Source organism: Oncorhynchus tshawytscha, linkage group LG02, assembly GCF_018296145.1.
Source record: "Oncorhynchus tshawytscha isolate Ot180627B linkage group LG02, Otsh_v2.0, whole genome shotgun sequence".
NCBI lineage: Eukaryota > Metazoa > Chordata > Actinopteri > Salmoniformes > Salmonidae > Oncorhynchus > Oncorhynchus tshawytscha.
In genome coordinates this window covers 64,041,051-64,060,614 of record NC_056430.1, presented here as the reverse complement: position 1 = coordinate 64,060,614, position 19,564 = coordinate 64,041,051, and positions in this window count along the sequence as shown.

The following is a 19,564-nucleotide window of genomic DNA, read 5'->3' as shown; positions in this document are numbered from 1 at the left end:
TGCTTGGACTATGTTAGTTTGTTGGTGATGTGGACACCAAGGAACTTGAAGCTCTCAACCTGCTCCACTGCAGCTCTGTCGATGAGAATGGGGGCGTTCTCGGTCCTCTTTTTCCTGTAGTCCACACAATCATCTCCTTAGTCTTGATCACGTTGAGGGAGAGGTTGTTGTCCTGGCACCACCTGGCCAGGTCTCTGACCTCCTCTCTATAGGCTGTCTCGTTGTTATTGGTGATCAGGCCTACCACGGCTGTGTCATCGGCAAATTTAATGAAGGCGTTGGAGTCGTGCCTGGCCATGCAGTCATGAGTGAACAGGGAGTACAGGAGGGGGCTTGGCAAGCACCCCTGAGGGGCCCCTGTGTTGAGGATCAGCATGGCAGATGTGTTGTTATCTACCCTTACCACCTGGGTGTGGCCCGTCAGGAAGTCCAGGATCCAGTTGCAGACGGAGGTGTTTAGTCCCAGGTTCCTTAGCTTATTGATGAGCTTTGAGGGCACTATGGTGTTGAACGGTAAGCTGTAGTCAATGAATAGCATTCTCACATAGGTGTTCCTTTTGTCCAGGTGGGAAAGGGCAGTATGGAGTGCAATAGCGACTGCATCATCTGTGGATCTGTTGGGGCGGTATGCAAAATGTAGTGGGTCCAGGGTTTCTAGGATGATGGTGTTGATCTGAGCCATGACCAGCCTTTTAAAGCACTTCATGGCTACAGACGTGAGTGCTACGGGTCGGTAGTCATTTAAGCAGGTTACCTTAGTGTTCTTGGGCACAGGCACTATGGTGGTCTGCTTAAAACATGTTGGTATTACAGACTCAGACAGGGAGAGGTTGAAAATGTCAGTGAAGACACTTGCTAGTTAGTCAGCGCATGCTCGCAGTACATGTCCTGGTAATCTGTCTGGCCCTGTGGCCTTGTGAATGTTGACCGGTCTGAAGGTCTTACTCACATTGGCTGCGGAGAGTGTGATCACACAGTCTTCCGGTACAGCTGGTGCTCTTATGCATGTTTCAGTGGTATTTGCCTCGAAGTGAGCATAGAAGTAGTTTAGTTCGTCCGGTAGGCTCGTGTCGCTGGGCAGCTCTCGACTGTGCTTCCCTTTGCAGTCTGTAATAGTTTGCAGGCCCTGCCACATCCAACAAGCATCAGAGCCGGTGTAGTGTGACTCGATCTTAGTCCTGTATTGATGCTTTGCCTGTTTGATGGTTCGTCGGAGGGCATAGCGGGATTACTTGTAAGCTTTTTGGGTTAGAGTCCCACTCCTTGAAAGCGGCAGCTCTATCCTTTAGCTCAGTGCGGATGCTGCCTGTAATCCATGGTTTCTGGTTGGGGTATGTACGTACGGTCACTGTTGGGATGACGTCATTGGTGAACTTATTGATGAAGCCAATGACAGATGTGATGTACTCCTCGATGGCATTGGAGGAATCCCGGAAAATATTCCAGTCTGTGCTCGCAAAACAGTCCTGTAGCTTAGCATCTGCTTCATCTGACCACTTTTCTATTGATCTAGTCACTGGTGCTTCCTGCTTTAATTTTAGCTTGTAAGCAGGAATCAGGAGGATAGAATTATGGTTAGATTTGCCAAATGCAGGGCGAGGGAGAGCTTTGTATGCACCTCTGTGTGTGGAGTAAAGGTGGTCCAGAGTTATTTTCCCTCTGGTTGGACATTTAGCATGTTGATTGAAATGAGCTAAAACTGATTTAAGTTTCCCTGCATTAAACCTCTTGGCACACCGATCCCTTTAGCGGGATCATTTTCGTCAACATCCAGTGAATTGCAGAGCACCAAATTCAAATCAAATGTAAAAAATATAAAATTTTCATAAAATCACAAGTGCAATACACCAAATCACAGCTTAACTTGTCGTTAATCCACCCGGCATGTCAGATATCAAAAAGGATTTACGGTGAAAGCAAACCATGTGATTATGTGAGGACAGCTCTCTCAGCAGACAAAACATTACAAACAGCTAGCAGCAAAGTAGATTGGTCACGAAAGTCAGAAAAGCAATAAAATGAATCCTTTACCTTTGATGATCTTCGTGTGTTTGCACTCACGAGACTCCCAGTTACACAATAAATGTTTGTTTTGTTCTATAAAGATTATTTTTATATCCAAAAACCCCCATTTGTTTGGCACGTTTTGTTTAGTAATCCCCAGGCTCGTGCAGGTCACGACGGGTAGGCAAAAATTCCAAATAGTATCCGTAAAGTTCGTAGAAACATGTCAAATGTTTTTTATAATCAATCCTCAGGTTGTTTTTAAAATAAATAATCTATCATATTTCAACTGGATGGTAGCCTTTTCAATAGGAGAGAGAGAGAAAAGGTCTTGCTCCAGGCGCTCGTGCATGCACAAATCTGGGGACACCTAGCTATCCACTTGACGCGATGTGATCATTCTCGCTCATTTTTCAGAATAAAAGCCTGAAACTATGTCTAAAGACTGTTCACACCATGTGGAAGCCATAGGGAAAGGAATCTGGTTGATATTCCTTTAAATGGAGGATAGGCTTGCGATGGAAAAGAGAGGTTTCAGAATAACAGCACTTCCTGGTTGGATTTTCCTCAGGTTTTCGACTGCAATATCAGTTTTGTTATACTCACAGACAATTTTGACAGTTTTGGAAACGTTACAGTGTTTTCTATCCTAATCTGCCAATTATATGCATATTCTAGCTTCTGGGCCTGAGAAATAGGCAGTTTACATTGGGCACGTTTTTCATCCAAACATCAAAATACTGCCCCCTAGTCTCAAGAGGTTTAAAAGTCCCTGGCTACAAGGAGCGCCGCCTTTGGGTGAGCGTTTATTTGTTTGCTTATGGCAGGAATACAGCTCATTCAATGTTATCTTGGTGCCAGCCTCTGACTATGGTGGTATGTAAACAGCTACAAAGAATATAGATGAAAACTCTCTCGGTAGGTAATGTGGTCTGTAGCTTATCATGAGAAACTCTACCTCAGACGAGCAATGGCTCGAGACTTCCTTAGATATCATGCACCAGCTGATGTTTACAAAAATACATAGCCCGCCACCCCTTGTCTTACCGATGTACCTTCTATCCTGAAGGTACATCGTATAACCAGCCAGCTGTATGTTGATATTGTCGTTGTTCAGCCACGACTCCGTGAACCATAAGATGTTACAGTTTAATATCCCGTTGGTAGTTTAATCTGCCCAATAACTTGTCCATTTTATTGTTTAAAGATTGCATGTTTGCGAGCATAATTGAGGGGAGTGGGGGTTTATTAGATCGCCTCCTACTCCAGTGGTAATTGCAGTCCTGATGTCTAGAACTATTTTTGGTCATAAGAGACGCTAGCGGCAACATTATGTACAAAAATAGTAAAAAATAAAAAGTTACAAACAACGCAGATAAACAAACAAAAAAACTATCGGTTGAGGGCACGTAAAGCGTCTGCCTTCTGCTCCGGCGCCAACTGTGTAGAACAGCATGGCATTAGCTATAAAACTGCATATTTTCCTCTCTGCCCCATGGCAATATATATAGAATTCCAGGAAATTCGCCTTGAAACAGCAATATTTTCTCTCAGCGTCATGGCAAAATGTGTAGAATATGGCATTAGCCATGAAACTGCACATTTTGGGTTGGGGTGGAACTTGCTCAGAGCTTGGCAAACTGCGATATGCCACTGGACTGTTTGGACATGTTTTTGTGATAAGATGCATAGGCTTAAGTGATTTATTTCATGTAGATTGAGAGCTCTTTTTTAAAATAATTGTCAGCACATGATAATCTCAGCTCATATGCATGTGGTACAAACCTGGGTCAAATTTACTTGAGGTGCATTTTAGCCTTCCCGGCACGATGGAACCAATGGGAATAGATTCAAAAGTGCAAACTGGTCACCTGACACATTGAATGTAAGCTAAATCAATCATATCTAAAGTATTTGAAATACAATAAATATGCAGGTTATGGACACTGATATGACTTTGTTCCCGGCTTAATGTACCTTCAGAAAATATTGAGACCCCTTGACTTTTTCCACATTTTGTTGTGCTACAGACAGAATTTTAAATGCTTTAACATTAGATTTTCTGTCACTGATCTTCTGTCACACACAATACCCCATAATGTCAAAATGTAATTATGTTTAAAAAAAATGAAAATCTGCAATAATAGTGTTTAAAATGCTTTTTGAATGACTACCTCATCTCTGTACCCCACTCATACAATTATCTGTAAGGTCCCTCAGTCGAGCAGTGAGTTTCAAACACAGATTCAACCACAAAGACCAGGAGGGTTTTCCAATGCCTCGCAAAGAAGGGCCCCTGTTGGTAGATGGGTAAAAAAAAAAAAGCAGGCACTGAATATCCCTTTGAACATGGTGAAGTTATTAATCAGACTTTGGATGGTGCATCACTACACCCAGTCACTACAAAGATACAGGTGTCCTTCCGAAACTGGAGAGGAAAAAAAACACTCAGGGATTTCACCATGAGGCCAATGTTGAGGTTAAAACAGTTACAGAGTTTCATGGCTGTGATTGGAGAAAACTGAGGATGAATCAACAACATTGTAGTTACTCCACAATAGTAACTACACAATAGTAACTACAAGTAACTGCAAAGAATTAACTTCAAGTGTTATGTTATCACTGAGTACCACTCTTCATATCTTCAAGCACGGTGGTGGCAACATCATGTTATGGGTATGCCTGTCATTAGCAAGGACTAGAGAGTTTTTTAGGATAAAAGAGCTAAGCACATGCAAAATCCAAGAGGCAAACCAGGGGACTCATTTATAAAATGGACTTACGATCAATTTTGATCTTAGGTATGACTTACGCAGAAAAACATGTATGAGTAGTTATTTATAAAACCACACTTGAACGTGGAAATGATCTTATCTCTACGCAAAGTCTAGACTTGACATAAGTGATTTTCCTGCTGGTTATGTAGGGGTATTGCAGTTTGGGACGCATATACGTCCAAGCCTGTAGTGAACTTTGCGGCAGCTTTATGAACAATTTGTTAAGAATGATCCATGAAAGGTGAGGAATTAATTGCCAGACGCTAGGTGTTTTGAATTAAAAACAGGATGGATGTTCTATAACTAGTGTGTCAAATGAGAAAAAAGTAACCATGGCTGTTCTTGCGTTATTGGAAGACATTGAAAACCGTGCTTATAGAAAGGAGAGAGTTTTCAAAGACCGGAATGACTTTTTTGCGCATGATGATCCATGGCTTATAAATCGCTATTGTCTCCCAAGAAATGTTCTGTTAGATTTGTATGTGGATTTAGCCCCTGTGCCATACACGTCCAAGTACTGTCCACTCTTGGATTCCTCGCTACTGGGACATTCCAGAGGGAAATGAGTGACAGGTCGCGTATATCACAGCCATCATTCAGCTGCATCCTGCCACAAGTGATCGAGGCGATTCTACACGTATCGTCCACGAGATACATTAGTTTCCCATTTTCAGCCGACGAACGTGCACGTGGCAAAGCCGAGTTTGTCCGCTTATTTAATTTCCCAGGGGTCATATGTGCAGTTGACTGCACGCATATTGCCTTACGCCCACCGCCTGTAGATGAACATGTATATGTTAACAGGAATCATTTCCATTCATTGAATGTTCAGATCAGCTGCGATGCCCGTATGCGATGCCCGTATGCGATGCCTATGCGATGCCCGTATGCGATGCCCGTATGCTCCAAGTGGCCAGGGTCTACGCACCACTCGTTCATTCTGTGCCACATCAGAGTAGGCCTGCGTCTAGAAGCTGGTGAGAGTGGAGGCGGGTGGCTTCTCTGTAAGTTATTTTTTTAAAGTGTATAATAGCCTATTAACCGTGCAAAACAATGTAACACAATGGTTAGGTGACCGGGGTTCTCCACTGAAAACGTGGCTTTCACCCCCTTTGCCGGTCCCCTAACAGCAGAACAAGGCCGGTTGTGGAGCGCACCATCGGACTACTGAAGGGCAGGTGCCGTCAGTTTTAAGTTCATGGGCTTCTTAAAACCTGCGTAAGCAAAGTTTTTTATGCTTAGTATCTTTTATGAAACGAACGTAAGCACACCGTCGGAAATTATCTTACGACTAAGTTCAAGTATACATCTAAGAACAGTTTTATAAATGAGGCCCCTGGTTGTCTGCTTTCTACCAGACACTGGGAGACATATTCACCTTTCAGCAGGATAATAACCTGAAACACAAGGCCAAATATACAACGGAGTTGCTTACCAAGACGACATTTCATGTTCCTGAGTGGCCTAGTGACAGTTTTGACTTAAATTGGCTTGAAAATCTATGGCAAGACGTGAAAATGGTTGTCTAGCAATGATCAACAACACACTTGACAGAGCTTGAAGAATTATAAAAAATAATAATGTGCAAATATTGTACAACTCAGGTGTGCGAAGCTCTGAGAGACTTACCCAGAAAGACTTACAGATGTAATCACCGCCAAAGGTTATTCCAACATGTATTGGTTCAGGGGGTTGAATACTAATGTAATTAAGATACTGTATATTAGTGTTACATTTTTTTTTTACATTTAAAAAGCTAATATGACAGAGTATTTTGTGTAGATATTTGACCCAAAAAATAACGATTAAATCCATTTTAATCCCACCTTGACACACAACCAAATGTGGAAAAAGTCAAGGGGTGTGAATACTTTCTGAAGGCACTGTATATGAAAAGTCTGACCACACCTTGTCTAACTGACCCATAACATAACACAACAGCAACACTTACTATATCTGACGTATCAATGCACAGTGTGCCCACACTATACAGTAAAATGCCCTAGATGCAGTTGTTTGCAGTAATGACAAAGTTAAATAGCAGTGCACCAATTTCTAACAATTCCACACACATTAGAATGATAATGGTTCAGTTCCACCACAAAGTGAACTGCGGTGAAGGTGACCCATCTGCCAAGCCCACTAAATAGGGAAATGTCATTATAATGCTGCACAGTGAGCCTGATAAGGGTTGGGTGACAAACACATTAGATGTGCGTTTCTGGGTCAGAGCCTACCTGTTCTTGTTGTTAATTGGGATCTTATTTAGGTCACTGAAACACTGGTGGAGAATGGACCAAGTTCTGTTACCTGAATCAGGGGTTACTGCAGAAGAAGAGAAGGACTTCTTCCGAGGAATTGATTGTTGGGGTCTTGTGTCTGAGTTTGACTCTGACAAATGATGTTTATTTGAGCTAGATTACTGTAACAGTGGTTGAGATCCGCCCAAGATTCTGTTATATGAGTCAGAGAGCACGGACTGCAGAAATGGAGCAGCATTTTCAAGGAATTGAGTTGTTGCGGTTGTGTGTCTGGGTTTGAGTATGAACATATGTTTTAAAGATAAGGCTGAACAGCAATGGTGTTTTTTTGTTATTGGACTAGGTGGAATATAATAAAATGTGGGTCAGCAATGTAGGGTGAATTGCACAATATCACCTACACAGAGATGACTTACTACACTCACACCTACAAGAGGGCTCTTATGGCCATGCTGTAAGTGGACTCTCCTACTGCTTGCTGATTTCACTACATAATGGCCCTTACAAGGATGTCCTGCTGCTTTTTAAACAAATCCTTTCCTGGTGTACAATAACACACACCGCCACACACTGTGATACTTATCATAGCAAGCGGGGGGACTGTGTAATTATGGTTCAAACACAGACAAAAACAAATAATTCCGTTTATTTCAGCTTAGCACTGGCTGAATGTCTGCTGTAGTAGCCGGTTAACATTAAAGAGTGTGTCTATGGCATCTGCTTGCCTGGAGAGGAGAGCCCAACAACTTTTTCATTAGACTGATTTCATCAGAAACAACAAATTGAGGTGGCTCATCCTCACTCGGTGATAAAGATGCTATGACTAAACACAGTACCTGTGCATCAGGAGAATTTGGGCCGAGGCTGAGCAGTAGTGAGGAGGAAAAACCTCGTCTTTCCGGAATGTTCTGGCTGTTTCCAAGCTAATCTCACATGGCAGCTCGTCATGCGTGCCCTTGGCAGAGATGTGACGGGCCCAATAACACAGTATGTGGCATAACGGATCTGTCCCTGTCACATACCATTAGGGCCAACGCAGACTGGCAGCCAGGCCATCTGACTGCTGCTGTAGAGTCACACACACACACACAGAAATAGGCACATGCATACACCAACACTGACTCAAGCACAAAAACACACACAGAAAAAAACAGGAGTCACACGCATAGCACGCATCACCACCGACACTTACATGTAGACAAACTAAAGGCGTTCAGACACACACACACACAAACACTCTTGTCCTGTCAGTGGTGTAGTAGTGTGTGTGCCCAATGCCCACGCCCCACAGGCTCAGAGTGCCTTGGCCTTTGAGAGTCTTATGTCTGTAAATATCTTAGACTGTCTCCATTCCAGAGCTAAATCGATTGTAAACCGCATACATTAATTGATCTGATCTTCATTTGAATTCCCTCCAACACCAACATGAGTCATGAAGGTTATCTGTCAGGGTGTAGAGTGTTGTTTTGCTTGCTGCTTATTTCCTGTTAGCACAGCGATTCACACAATCAAATGTATTTATAAAGCCCTTTTTACATCAGTAGATGGCACAAAGTGCTCACAGAATTCCCCCTCCCATGCAAATGAACTGAATCCCAAAACACATTTCCACTGCATTTCAGCCATGCCACAAAAGGACCAGCTGACATCATGTCAGTGATTTGCTCATTAACACAGGTATGAGTGTTGACGAGGACAAGGCTGGAGTTCACTCTGTCATGCTGATTGAGTTTGAATAGCAGACTGGAAGCTTCAAAAGGAGGGTGGGGCTTGGAATCATTGTTCTTCCTCTGTCAACCATGGTTACCAGCAAGGAAACACGTGCCGTCATCATTGCTTTGCACAAAAAGGGCTTCACAGGCAAGGATATTGCTGCCAGTAAGATTGCACCTAAATCAACCATATATCGAACCATCAAGAACTTCAAGGAGAGCGGTTCAATTGTTGTGAAGAAGGCTTCAGGGCGCCCAAGAAAGTCCAGCAAGCACCAGGACCGTCTCCTAAAGTTGATTCAGCTGCGGGATCGGGGTACCACCAGTAGAGAGCTTGCTCAGGAATGTCAGCAGGCAGGTGTGAGTACATCTGCACGCACAGTGAGGCGAAGACTTTTGGAGGATGGCCTGGTGTCAAGAAGGGCAGCAAAGAAGACACTTCTCTCCAGGAAAAACATCAGGGACAGACTGATATTCTGCAAAAGGTACAGGGATTGGACTGCTGAGGACTGGGGTAAAGTCATTTTCTCATATCATATCATATCAGGTCATATCCATAACCTGAGCGGAAACCAGATTGCATACCAGAGAGAATATAATAGACATCAGTTGATTATTGACAAGTTTTTCCAACACTTTTGATAAGCAGGGCAAAATAGAAATAGGCCTATAACAGTCAGCTTGATCTCCCCTTTAAATAAAGGATGAACAGTGGCTGCCTTCCAAGCAATGGGAACCTCCCCAGAAAGTAGAGACAGGTTAAAAAAGTTGGAGATAGGCTTGGTGATGATAGGGGCAGCAACCTTAAAGAAGAAAGGGTCTAAACCATCTCACCCAGATGGATATTTGGGGTCAAGTTTCAGGAGCTCCTCTAGCACCTCGGACTCAGTGACTGCCTGCAGGGAGAAACTTTGTAGCGGGGCAGGGGAAAAAGAGGGAGAAGCATCGTGGATAGTCACATTAGAAGGGGTGGGAGATGAGGAAATGTTGAACAGGCAAGGAGGCATGGCTGAGTCAAATAGGAATCCTGACTTAATGAAGTGGTGATAAGAGCTCAGCCACATGCTTCTTGTCAGTAACAACCACATCATCAACTTTAAGGGACATGGGCAGCTGTGAGGAGGAGGGTTTATTCTCCAGGTCTTTAACTGTTTTCCAGAACTTCTTGGGATTAGACCCACAGAGAGAGAACTGCTCCTTAAAGTAACTAACTTTGGCCTTCCGGATAGCCTGAGTGCACTTATTTGTCATTTGCCTGAACGATAGCCAGTCAGCTTGAGTATGCGTGTGTGGAGCCCTTCGCCCAATGCAATTCTTGAGGTGGAGTGACTTTGCAAGATCACGGTCGAACCAGGGGCTGAACCTGTTTTTAATTCTCATATTCTTTACAGAGGCATGGCTGTTAACAATACCACTGAAAATATCAAAAAAGAAGGTCCAAGCTTCTTCGACAGACAATCACGGCAGTGACTCAACCCACTGAACTCGAGTATAGGGAAAAAAGCCTGGCACGAAGTGGCTCACCCCTTCTAGGGACAGCATGGAAGAGCACTAGTAAGCCAGTGACTCAGCCCCCATAATAGGAGCATGTTTAAATAGTGATGATGCCGTTGTAGCCCTATACCAAAAACAGGGACTATAGTCTGATCGCTATGCCACTGCTATGTTAAACATCTCCCGTCATGTCATTTTACCACTTGTCTTCTGATAAGGAATGAATTTAAGATGCTATTCTGCCTTTTGGCATCTTGCAATTTCATTTTCTCTACAAATAAAACTTGTCTGAACAGATTTGCACATCATTGAGTAGATTAGTGGAGAGGCATCCAAGATAAACATTCAATATTCATACTCCATATCTAAAGATCACACATTAACACACAATGCCTCCAGATAATTTCCATGCATGACAGCTTACAGTCAAATTGGGTGTGGCGGGGGGAATCTGGGGCCTGTAGTTTTTCCTGATCTGGTAACCTTGCCAGGTAAAACTCCAGACCGTATACGGTATGACGTGATTAAACTGTTGTTTGTAAAAAGGTTTAATGTTGTAAAAAGGTTTAATATGAGCTATGATGGGACCAGAGTTTATGTAGCTCAGAGGTCACATGGTTTTTTAAAAAACTCCTGGAAAAACTCCTGGCCTTGGGGAGGATGAAAACCCTGTGAAACTGCAGCAATCTTGTACTTGTTCATATTAATTATATTTAAAGAAGGGGGTCTCCTATAAACAGACACAGAAAAAGCAACACGATTTGACAATACAACATGTATTCACAGTCTACGTCAGCTATTGTGTTTATTGATTCATTCCAGTTAATAATTTGGGTTTGAAAAAGTCTAATTAGCCTAGTCAGCCCAAGTTTGACTATAAACCAAATTTGATCCCATTCATATTTTCTCACAAACAAATGGGCTATAAATACACAACATTACGGCTTTGTTTACCCTTGTCAGAGGGACAGGGCACATAGTAGGCTAGACTACGCAGCTGCTGTTGTTAGTAGCTTACACTTGATCAGACTGAAAAATTAGTCTTAATATCATAATCAAATATTGTAACAACTTTCATTGTCTGTTTATATGCCCCCTTTATTTTGCCATACGGTTCTGACTTGGTGCGGAGGGAGAATAGCGTAAGAACAGTTAATGAGCAGTAAATGAGGCTAAAAGAGCTGTTTCGCTGCCAGACAAGGCTCCACCAGGTGTAGCAGTGGTAAGGTGTTGGCGTCACTCCTATCAAAACTTGTCAATAATCAACTGATGTCTATTATATTCTCTCTGGCACGCAAACACACACACACACACACGCAAACACACACACACACACAACACACAACACACACACACATCATACTTAGCTTACGTTGATTGGACTAAATTGTTTTTGGTATCTTTTAGTTTTCACTGTATTAGACTAATAAGCACAGGTGATTTGATGATGTTGAAATGTTGAAGTTGAAATGGTACTGGAATAGTGGAGGCAGCTCCTGTTTTCCTTGCGACTAGCGGTAACACTCTGTGGTTCTAAATCAATAGTTGTTTAGTGGTCCAATAATGTGGGAAACATTAACTTGCTTGACCATGCTGTAGGTCATGTAACTGTCTGTTGGCTTCCCCAGTGATTTTACCCATGCGCCGCTGCTGGTTCCTTGTTGAGTATGCACATCAGTGTCTCCCTCGCTGATTTCTATTACAGCTGCCTTGGCCTGCACTGCCCTCCATGCATTTTTCTCCATCACCTCGCAGGGGGTATTGGCCAAATAAGCCTGTGCATTAAACAGCACTTCAGCACGGCTTCTCACCTGCCTTGATTGTGTTCGGAGAGGGAAAATGTTGTGCTGACATAACCTCCGGTTAACTAGTCTATTTACAACATGGGCCCATGAAAGACCCTCCAGTGGGTCAATGCCAGGAGTCTGCCACCAATAAGACCTATTTGCCACACGCTGATAAAGGCTCTTCAGCCGAAACATTGGTCAAATAAATCCACAGCAAGGAGAGGAGTGTGGGACTTTGTTTTACCCTAAGACATCCATTGGACCAAACGCAAATATGAAAGGATGTGGGCTCAGGAGCAACTATTTTAGCACAATGCTATTTCGACAGGCCTAAATATGGAACAGAGAAAGTAGAGGGGACCTGGGTCCGGCAGCCTTCCAGACAAAACCTAATCCGTTTTAGAGAGCATATTGGAAGAGGACAGGGACAGTCAACCCATGTCACAAATCAAACACGAGTGACACTCGTGTTGAAGCCCAAAGAAAGGAGAAGTGGCTCAACCCAAACCAACCCCGCAGGACATGGATAAGATTTAGAAAAGGTCCTTGTTTCTCTGTCTTGAGTCAGAAATCTGCAGAGGATAACAAAGGGAAAGAATGACATCAATACTGGCGTGTTGGTGTGAAACAAGCCAAAAGAGATCTACAGTGTTTATGGTGGAAGGCAACATTAGGTACAGTAGGATAGATTGTGTGAACCCCTATGACTTACTGTACTACCCATCCTTGCAAACATCCGATGAGCCATGATAAGAATGCCATAATGTTGAGAAGACATAGGCCTGGCTAGAGTTGGATTACCGGATCAAATGACAGTGTTTGTTTTCTCAGGTAATTGTGCACATGGTGCTGCTTTCTGGAATTCTAAAATACGAGGAGGGGAAAAACTAAGAGACTGTACTTAGGGAAGTCATATGGTGTAAATGACAGGACTTTGGTCAACAACAGCACATGTGACACAAAAGACCAAAACATTGGTTTAATGACATTTCCATATGAACAGTTACTGCTATACTACGATGAGGGAAGAGTGGAAACCATGGCGAGTACAAGTGAATACAATATAATAACAATTTGGAATCCGTCCAAGCACTAAACCTAAAATTAAGCCCATAGAGAATGGATTTTCCACCAATCTAGGTGGAATTGTCAAACCCATCATAGCAGATGCGTGACTGACGAGTTGAAAATTTGGAAAAATGTTCACTGGAAGATGTCTATCTGATCATGTTCCACTCCATGCCTGGATCTTTGATTACAAAATCATTTTTCATTGAGGGAATTAGAGTTATTTCCTGATCAGAAACCTCGGGAAGATTGCGCAGTCAAGAGAATTTACTATTTTTTTAAAAAGTGGGAATCCTTCATTGGTGGAACCACCGCATCCGTTTGATATATTACAACAACAAATAAGTTACTGCAAACAACAAACACTTTTTTCCCTGCATGTGCGAAAGAACAGCAGAATATGTATAAAAAAAAAATAATTATAAAAAACTTTTTTTTTACCCCGCTCATCCCACTCCTCTCCTCCAATGTTCTCCATTTCACCAACAAAAACAATTACAAAGGCGATGGCGTGAACATGGCGCTGTTTCCCCAAATGCGGATTCAATCTTTAACTGGTGCCTCACGTACACAATATAATATAGGTCTATATATTGTTGGCCAAATATCACTGTTGTCATCTCCACTGTCTTCTTGCTGGGTTATGTTGTGTTTAGTGGAGGCTGCTGAGGGGAGGACGGCTCATAATAATGGCTGGAATGGAGCGAATGGAATAGCATCAAACACATGGAAACCGGGATGTATTTGATACCATTCCACTCATTCCGCTCTAGCCATTATCACGAGCCCGTCCTCCCCAATTCAGGTGCCACCAGCCTCCTGTGATTGTGTTCCTCTCAGGGCTACAGACATAGACAGGGTCTTAGAGAATCATGGCACTGAACACGTCCACAGTACACAAGGGCTTTGAGCCAAGCGCCTGTCTATTTCTGATGCTGATAGGCAGCACTTTAATAATAGCACGTTAGTATTTCCCTGTTTCAACCAAGCCGGGTGCTAGGATCAGTTTCAATTATACTGTTTCAGATAGACAAGGACAGCCCAACATTTGCCCACAAAGTATTAACCAATTACATTGAAATGTATGTTCTTGTAATGATTGGAAAATGAAGGGTTTTTGTAATGCATGTTCCTGTAAAGACTGAAGGGATTTAAAATGTTTTTTTGGGGTGATGTTTCTAGCTAAGCAATAAGGCTCGAGTGGGTGTGGTATATGGCCAATATACCACGGCTTAGGGCTGTTTGTATGCAGGATGCAATGCGGAGTGCCTGGATACAGCACTTGGCCATATACCACAAACCCCAGAGGTGCTTTAGTGCTGTTATAAACTATTTACCCAATTTACCCTATTGTACACAAACAAACAAACAAACAATTTTGCGTCATGCCCGTGGTATATTGTGTGATTTACCACAGCTTTCAGCCAATCAGCATCCAGGAGTCAAACTATCAAGTTTATAATGATAGTTAATTAATGTCCAAGTAATGACTCTGGTGATTAAAAAGGATTAGAAAGTCTGTCGAAGGTTTTAGGTGATTGCAAATTAATGTTGCTGTGATCTTGATAATGATTGTAAATGAATGCTTGTGTAATTACCGAAGTAAATGGATGTCTGTCCAGCACTCGCACATGTAATGTTCCAGCTGAAGGAGCGATAGAGCTTGGCACACCTGGGTGCACGTGCAGCCTAATTGGGCTCTCCTATGCGGGGGGGGGGGTACCCACAATGGTGGAGGGGCTTTTTCTTGGGAACATTAAACAGTCAAGGAGAAGAAGGACACTGGCAATTGGAGAAGAAGTGGACTGCATGAGTGCACATGATCGCCCCCCCCCTTCGCCCAAACTTCTCCATCACTGCCCCCATGACAGCACAAAGACACCTGTTGTCATGCCTGCTCCCGCTCTTCCACCCTGGCGCTAGAGGGCGCCGGGCTCCCCAGCATTACGCTCTCCTGCCACCATCATTACGCACACCTGCCTTCCCCCGTCACGTGCATCAGCGATTATTGGACTCACCTGGACTCAATCCCCTCTGTCATTACCTCCACTATACCTGTCTGTTCCCCCGCTCTGTTCCCCGCTTCAGCATTGATTATCTTATGTCCTTGTATACTCGTGAGCTGACGCTGTTCCTGTCTTGTTTCATGTCTGTTCCTGATTAAATGTTTGACTCCCTGTACCTGCGTCTCTACTCCGGCGTCGGTCCTTACACCTGTGGGTCCGGTCACGAAAGTCAAAATGGTTTGGGGTGGATGAGGGCTGAGGCACAATCAGAGGACTCATCTGTGATGGAGAGGAGCACAGGGATAGATCATTTCCCTGAGATTAACAGCAGGACAGGGAGAACCAGTGTCTTGCCTGGTGATGGGACATTGGCAGCTTTTGGACAGACTGTACTATAATATACAATCTACAGCACTACGAGGATTCCCCCCATTAGGCCCACGTCACATGGGAAGGAGGTGGTACACTAATAAAAAGATAGGCCTATTTACTGGAAATGGGTTGTTCTGGACACTTGACATGCTCCCAAATAAGCCCACTAATGTCTCAGGTCATGTCAGAGTGGACAGAACATTGTGAATGAATAAGAACGCTAGAACACTGATTAAAATTCCAGAGTTGTGAGTGCATACAGCCTTGCAGTATACCAGTGCATGGCAGTCTTGGAACATAGATTGTATAGATTATATTTCCCAGGCTGCTCTACTGCCTATCACACAGCCAGTGGTCCAGAGAAGATAACTGAGATAGGGTACACACCGTGGTGGGGAGGGAGTCCCTCCGCAGAGCTCAAGATGGTTCCACGTTGTCAAAAGCCTGACGAGGCAGGGACAGGGACAGGGACATTCACAGTCCGGCAAACGCTGCAGTTCCTAGGGGAAATTTAAGAAGGAAATTGGATCCCTTCTTTAAAGCATCTGGTTCTCACACAGGAGCGACGTGATTCAGTCCATATCACTCAAAGGCTATGAAATGCTTTAGCCTACACCTAATTGGATGTTGAGGAAAGAGAATGTATTAAATATTCAGGCAATAAGGACAAATGTGCCTCAAGACATATTTCATTTGTGCAAGCATTACTGGAGTCGAAAAGCAGATGTTCAACAAACAACACCTTTTTCTCAGTGAAATAAGATTACGAGGACTATATTGGATTTTGCAGGATTTCTTAAAGAGTTGCCACTAATACATAATTTCATTGAATAACAATAACCACCTACTTCAATGTCTACCTGGCTGCACTACTCGCGGGAACACTAAACACCACTTTTGTTGCCAACGATGGACCCTCTCATCAGGTACAGTTTCCTCCTGGTAATAACGCAGTAGTGGCATTGAGGGCTTTTGAAATGTTGTCAAATGTCATCAGAGCCGGACCTTATGGTCGTCGAGTTGTTTCACTCATCAGCAACACAGACACCTGGTGTGGAAAGGTCAACAGGAATTAGTTCCTGTGAACACATACCTGTACATGTCATTTACACTGACTGTCCATAAAGAAATACATGTATAGGTGTTGTGATTAAGTTAATCTGATATAATATTCAGCGTGTTGTGATTAAGTTCATCTGATACAGTGGGGAGAATAAGTATTTGATACACTGCCAATTTTGCAGGTTTTCCTACTTACAAAGCATGTAGAGGTCTGTCATTTTTTTATCATAGGTACACTTCAACTGTGAGAGACGGAATCTTAAACAAAAATCCAGAAAATCACATTGTATGATTTTTAAGTAATTAATTAGCATTTTATTGCATGACATAAGTATTTGATCACCTACCAACCAGTAAGAATTCCATCTCTCTGTTAGTTTTTCTTTAAGAAGCTCTCCTGTTCTCTACTCATTACCTGTATTAACTGCACCTGTTTGAACTCGTTACCTGTATAAAAGACACCTGTCCACACACTCAATCAAACAGACTCCAACCTCTCCACAATGGCCAAGACCAGAGAGCTGTGGAAGGACATCAGGGATAAAATTGTAGACCTGCACAAGGCTGGGATGGGCTACAGGACAATAGGCAAGCAGCTTGGTGAGAAGGCAACGACTGTTGGTGCAATTATTAGAAAATGGAAGAAGTTCAAGATGATGGTCAATCACCCTCGGTCTGGGGCTCCATGCAAGATCTCACCTCATGGGGCATCAATGATCTTGAGGAAGGTAAGGGATCAGCCCAGAACTACACGGCAGGACCTGGTCAATGACCTGAAGAGAGCTGGGACCACAGTCTCAAAGAAAACCATTAGTAACACACTACGCCGTCATGGATTAAAATCCTGCAGCGCACGCAAGGTCCCCCTGCTCAAGCCAGCGCATGTCCAGGCCCGTCTGAAGTTTGCCAATGACCATCTGGATGATCCAGAGGAGGAATGGGAGAAGGTCATGTGGTCTGATGAGACAAAACTAGAGCTTTTTGGTCTAAACTCCACTCGCTGTGTTTGGAGGAAGAAGAAGGATGAGTACAACCCCAAGAACACCATCTCAACCGTGACGCATGGAGGTGGAAACATCATTCTTTGGGGATGCTTTTCTGCAAAGGGGACAGGACGACTGCACCGTATTGAGGGGAGGATGGATGGGGCCATGTATCGCGAAATCTTGGCCAACAACCTCCTTCCCTCGGTAAGAGCATTGAAGATGGGTCATGGCTGGGTCTTCCAGCATGACAACGACCCAAAACACACAGTCAGGGCAACTAAGGAGTGGCTCCGTAAGAAGCATCTCAAGGTCCTGGAGTGGCCTAGCCAGTCTCCAGACCTGAACCCAATAGAAAATCTTTGGAAGAACTGAAAGTCCGTATTGCCCAGAGACAGCCCCGAAACCTGAAGGATCTGGAGGACTGTATGGAGGAGTGGGCCAAAATCCCTGCTGCAGTGTGTGCAAACCTGGTCAAGAACTACAGGAAACGTATGATCTCTGTAATTGCAAACAAAGGTTTCTGCACCAAATATTAGGTTCTGCTTTTCTGATGTATCAAATACTTATGTCATGCAATAAAATGCAAATGAATTACTTAAAAATCATACAATGTGATTTTCTGGATTTTTGTTTAGATTCCATCTCTCACAGTTGAAGTGTAACTATGATAAACATTACAGACCTCTACATGCTTTGTAAGTAGGAAAACCTGCAAAATCGGCAGTGTATCAAATACTTGTTCTCCCCACTGTATAATATTCAGCGTGTTGTGATTAAATTCATCTGATATAATATTCAGCGTGTTGTGATTAAATTCATCTGATATAATATTCAGCGTGTTGTGATTAAATTCATCTGATATAATATTCAGCGTGTTGTGATTAAATTCATCTGATATAATATTCAGCGTGTTGTGATTAAATTCATCTGATATAATATTCAGCGTGTTGTGATTAAATTCATCTGATATAATATTCAGCGTGTTGTGATTAAGTTAATCTGATATAATATTCAGCGTGTTGTGATTAAGTTAATCTGATATAATATTCAGCGTGCTGTGATTAAATTCATCTGATATAATATTCAGCGTGTTGTGATTAAATTAATCTGATATAATATTCAGCGTGCTGTGATTAAGTTCATCTCATATAATATTCAGCGTGCTGTGATTAAGTTAATCTGATATAATATTCAGCGTGCTGTGATTAAGTTCATCTCATATAATATTCAGCGTGTTGTGATTAAGTTAATCTGATATAATATTCAGCGTGCTGTGATTAAGTTCATCTGATATAATATTCAGCGTGTTGTGATTAAATTCATCTGATATAATATTCAGCGTGTTGTGATTAAGTTAATCTGATATAATATTCAGCGTGTTGTGATTAAATTCATCTGATATAATATTCAGCGTGTTGTGATTAAGTTAATCTGATATAATATTCAGCGTGTTGTGATTAAGTTCATCTCATATAATATTCAGCTCACTATTTGGCTTCTTAAACAATCAGACCAACACTGCCAAAGGGCTTATTTATGTCACGCTAATCATCTATGTCATACAGTATTAGCGTGACCTATAGACATTACCATGACGGTCATGTGAGGTGAACGGTTTATTTAACCAGGAGGACCATAGCAAACCAGACAGGCTGTCCTTGCACTGGCAAAGAGTTGTTCATGTAGACGACAATGACAAGCATGAGTCATAAAGTGGGACGTCATCATTTGATTCAAAATGTATTATCAACACATTTAGATGTGGACTGAGAGACTTCAACCATGAGGAAATACAGAGCAAGCAACAAGCTATCACTCTCAAACACATTCTATTGCATTGAAGTCCATACTGTAATCACTAGTCAAGGTGGATTTACTATATTTTAAAAATATTATGTCGTTTTTATTGTGCACATAAACACAAAATAGGATATCAAGATGATCAGGCTGCTCTTTCATCTGTGAGCTGATGTTACGTGAGTCGGCGATGAATGATAATCAGACTTCTGCTCCTACCAGTAGCTCGTTGTACACT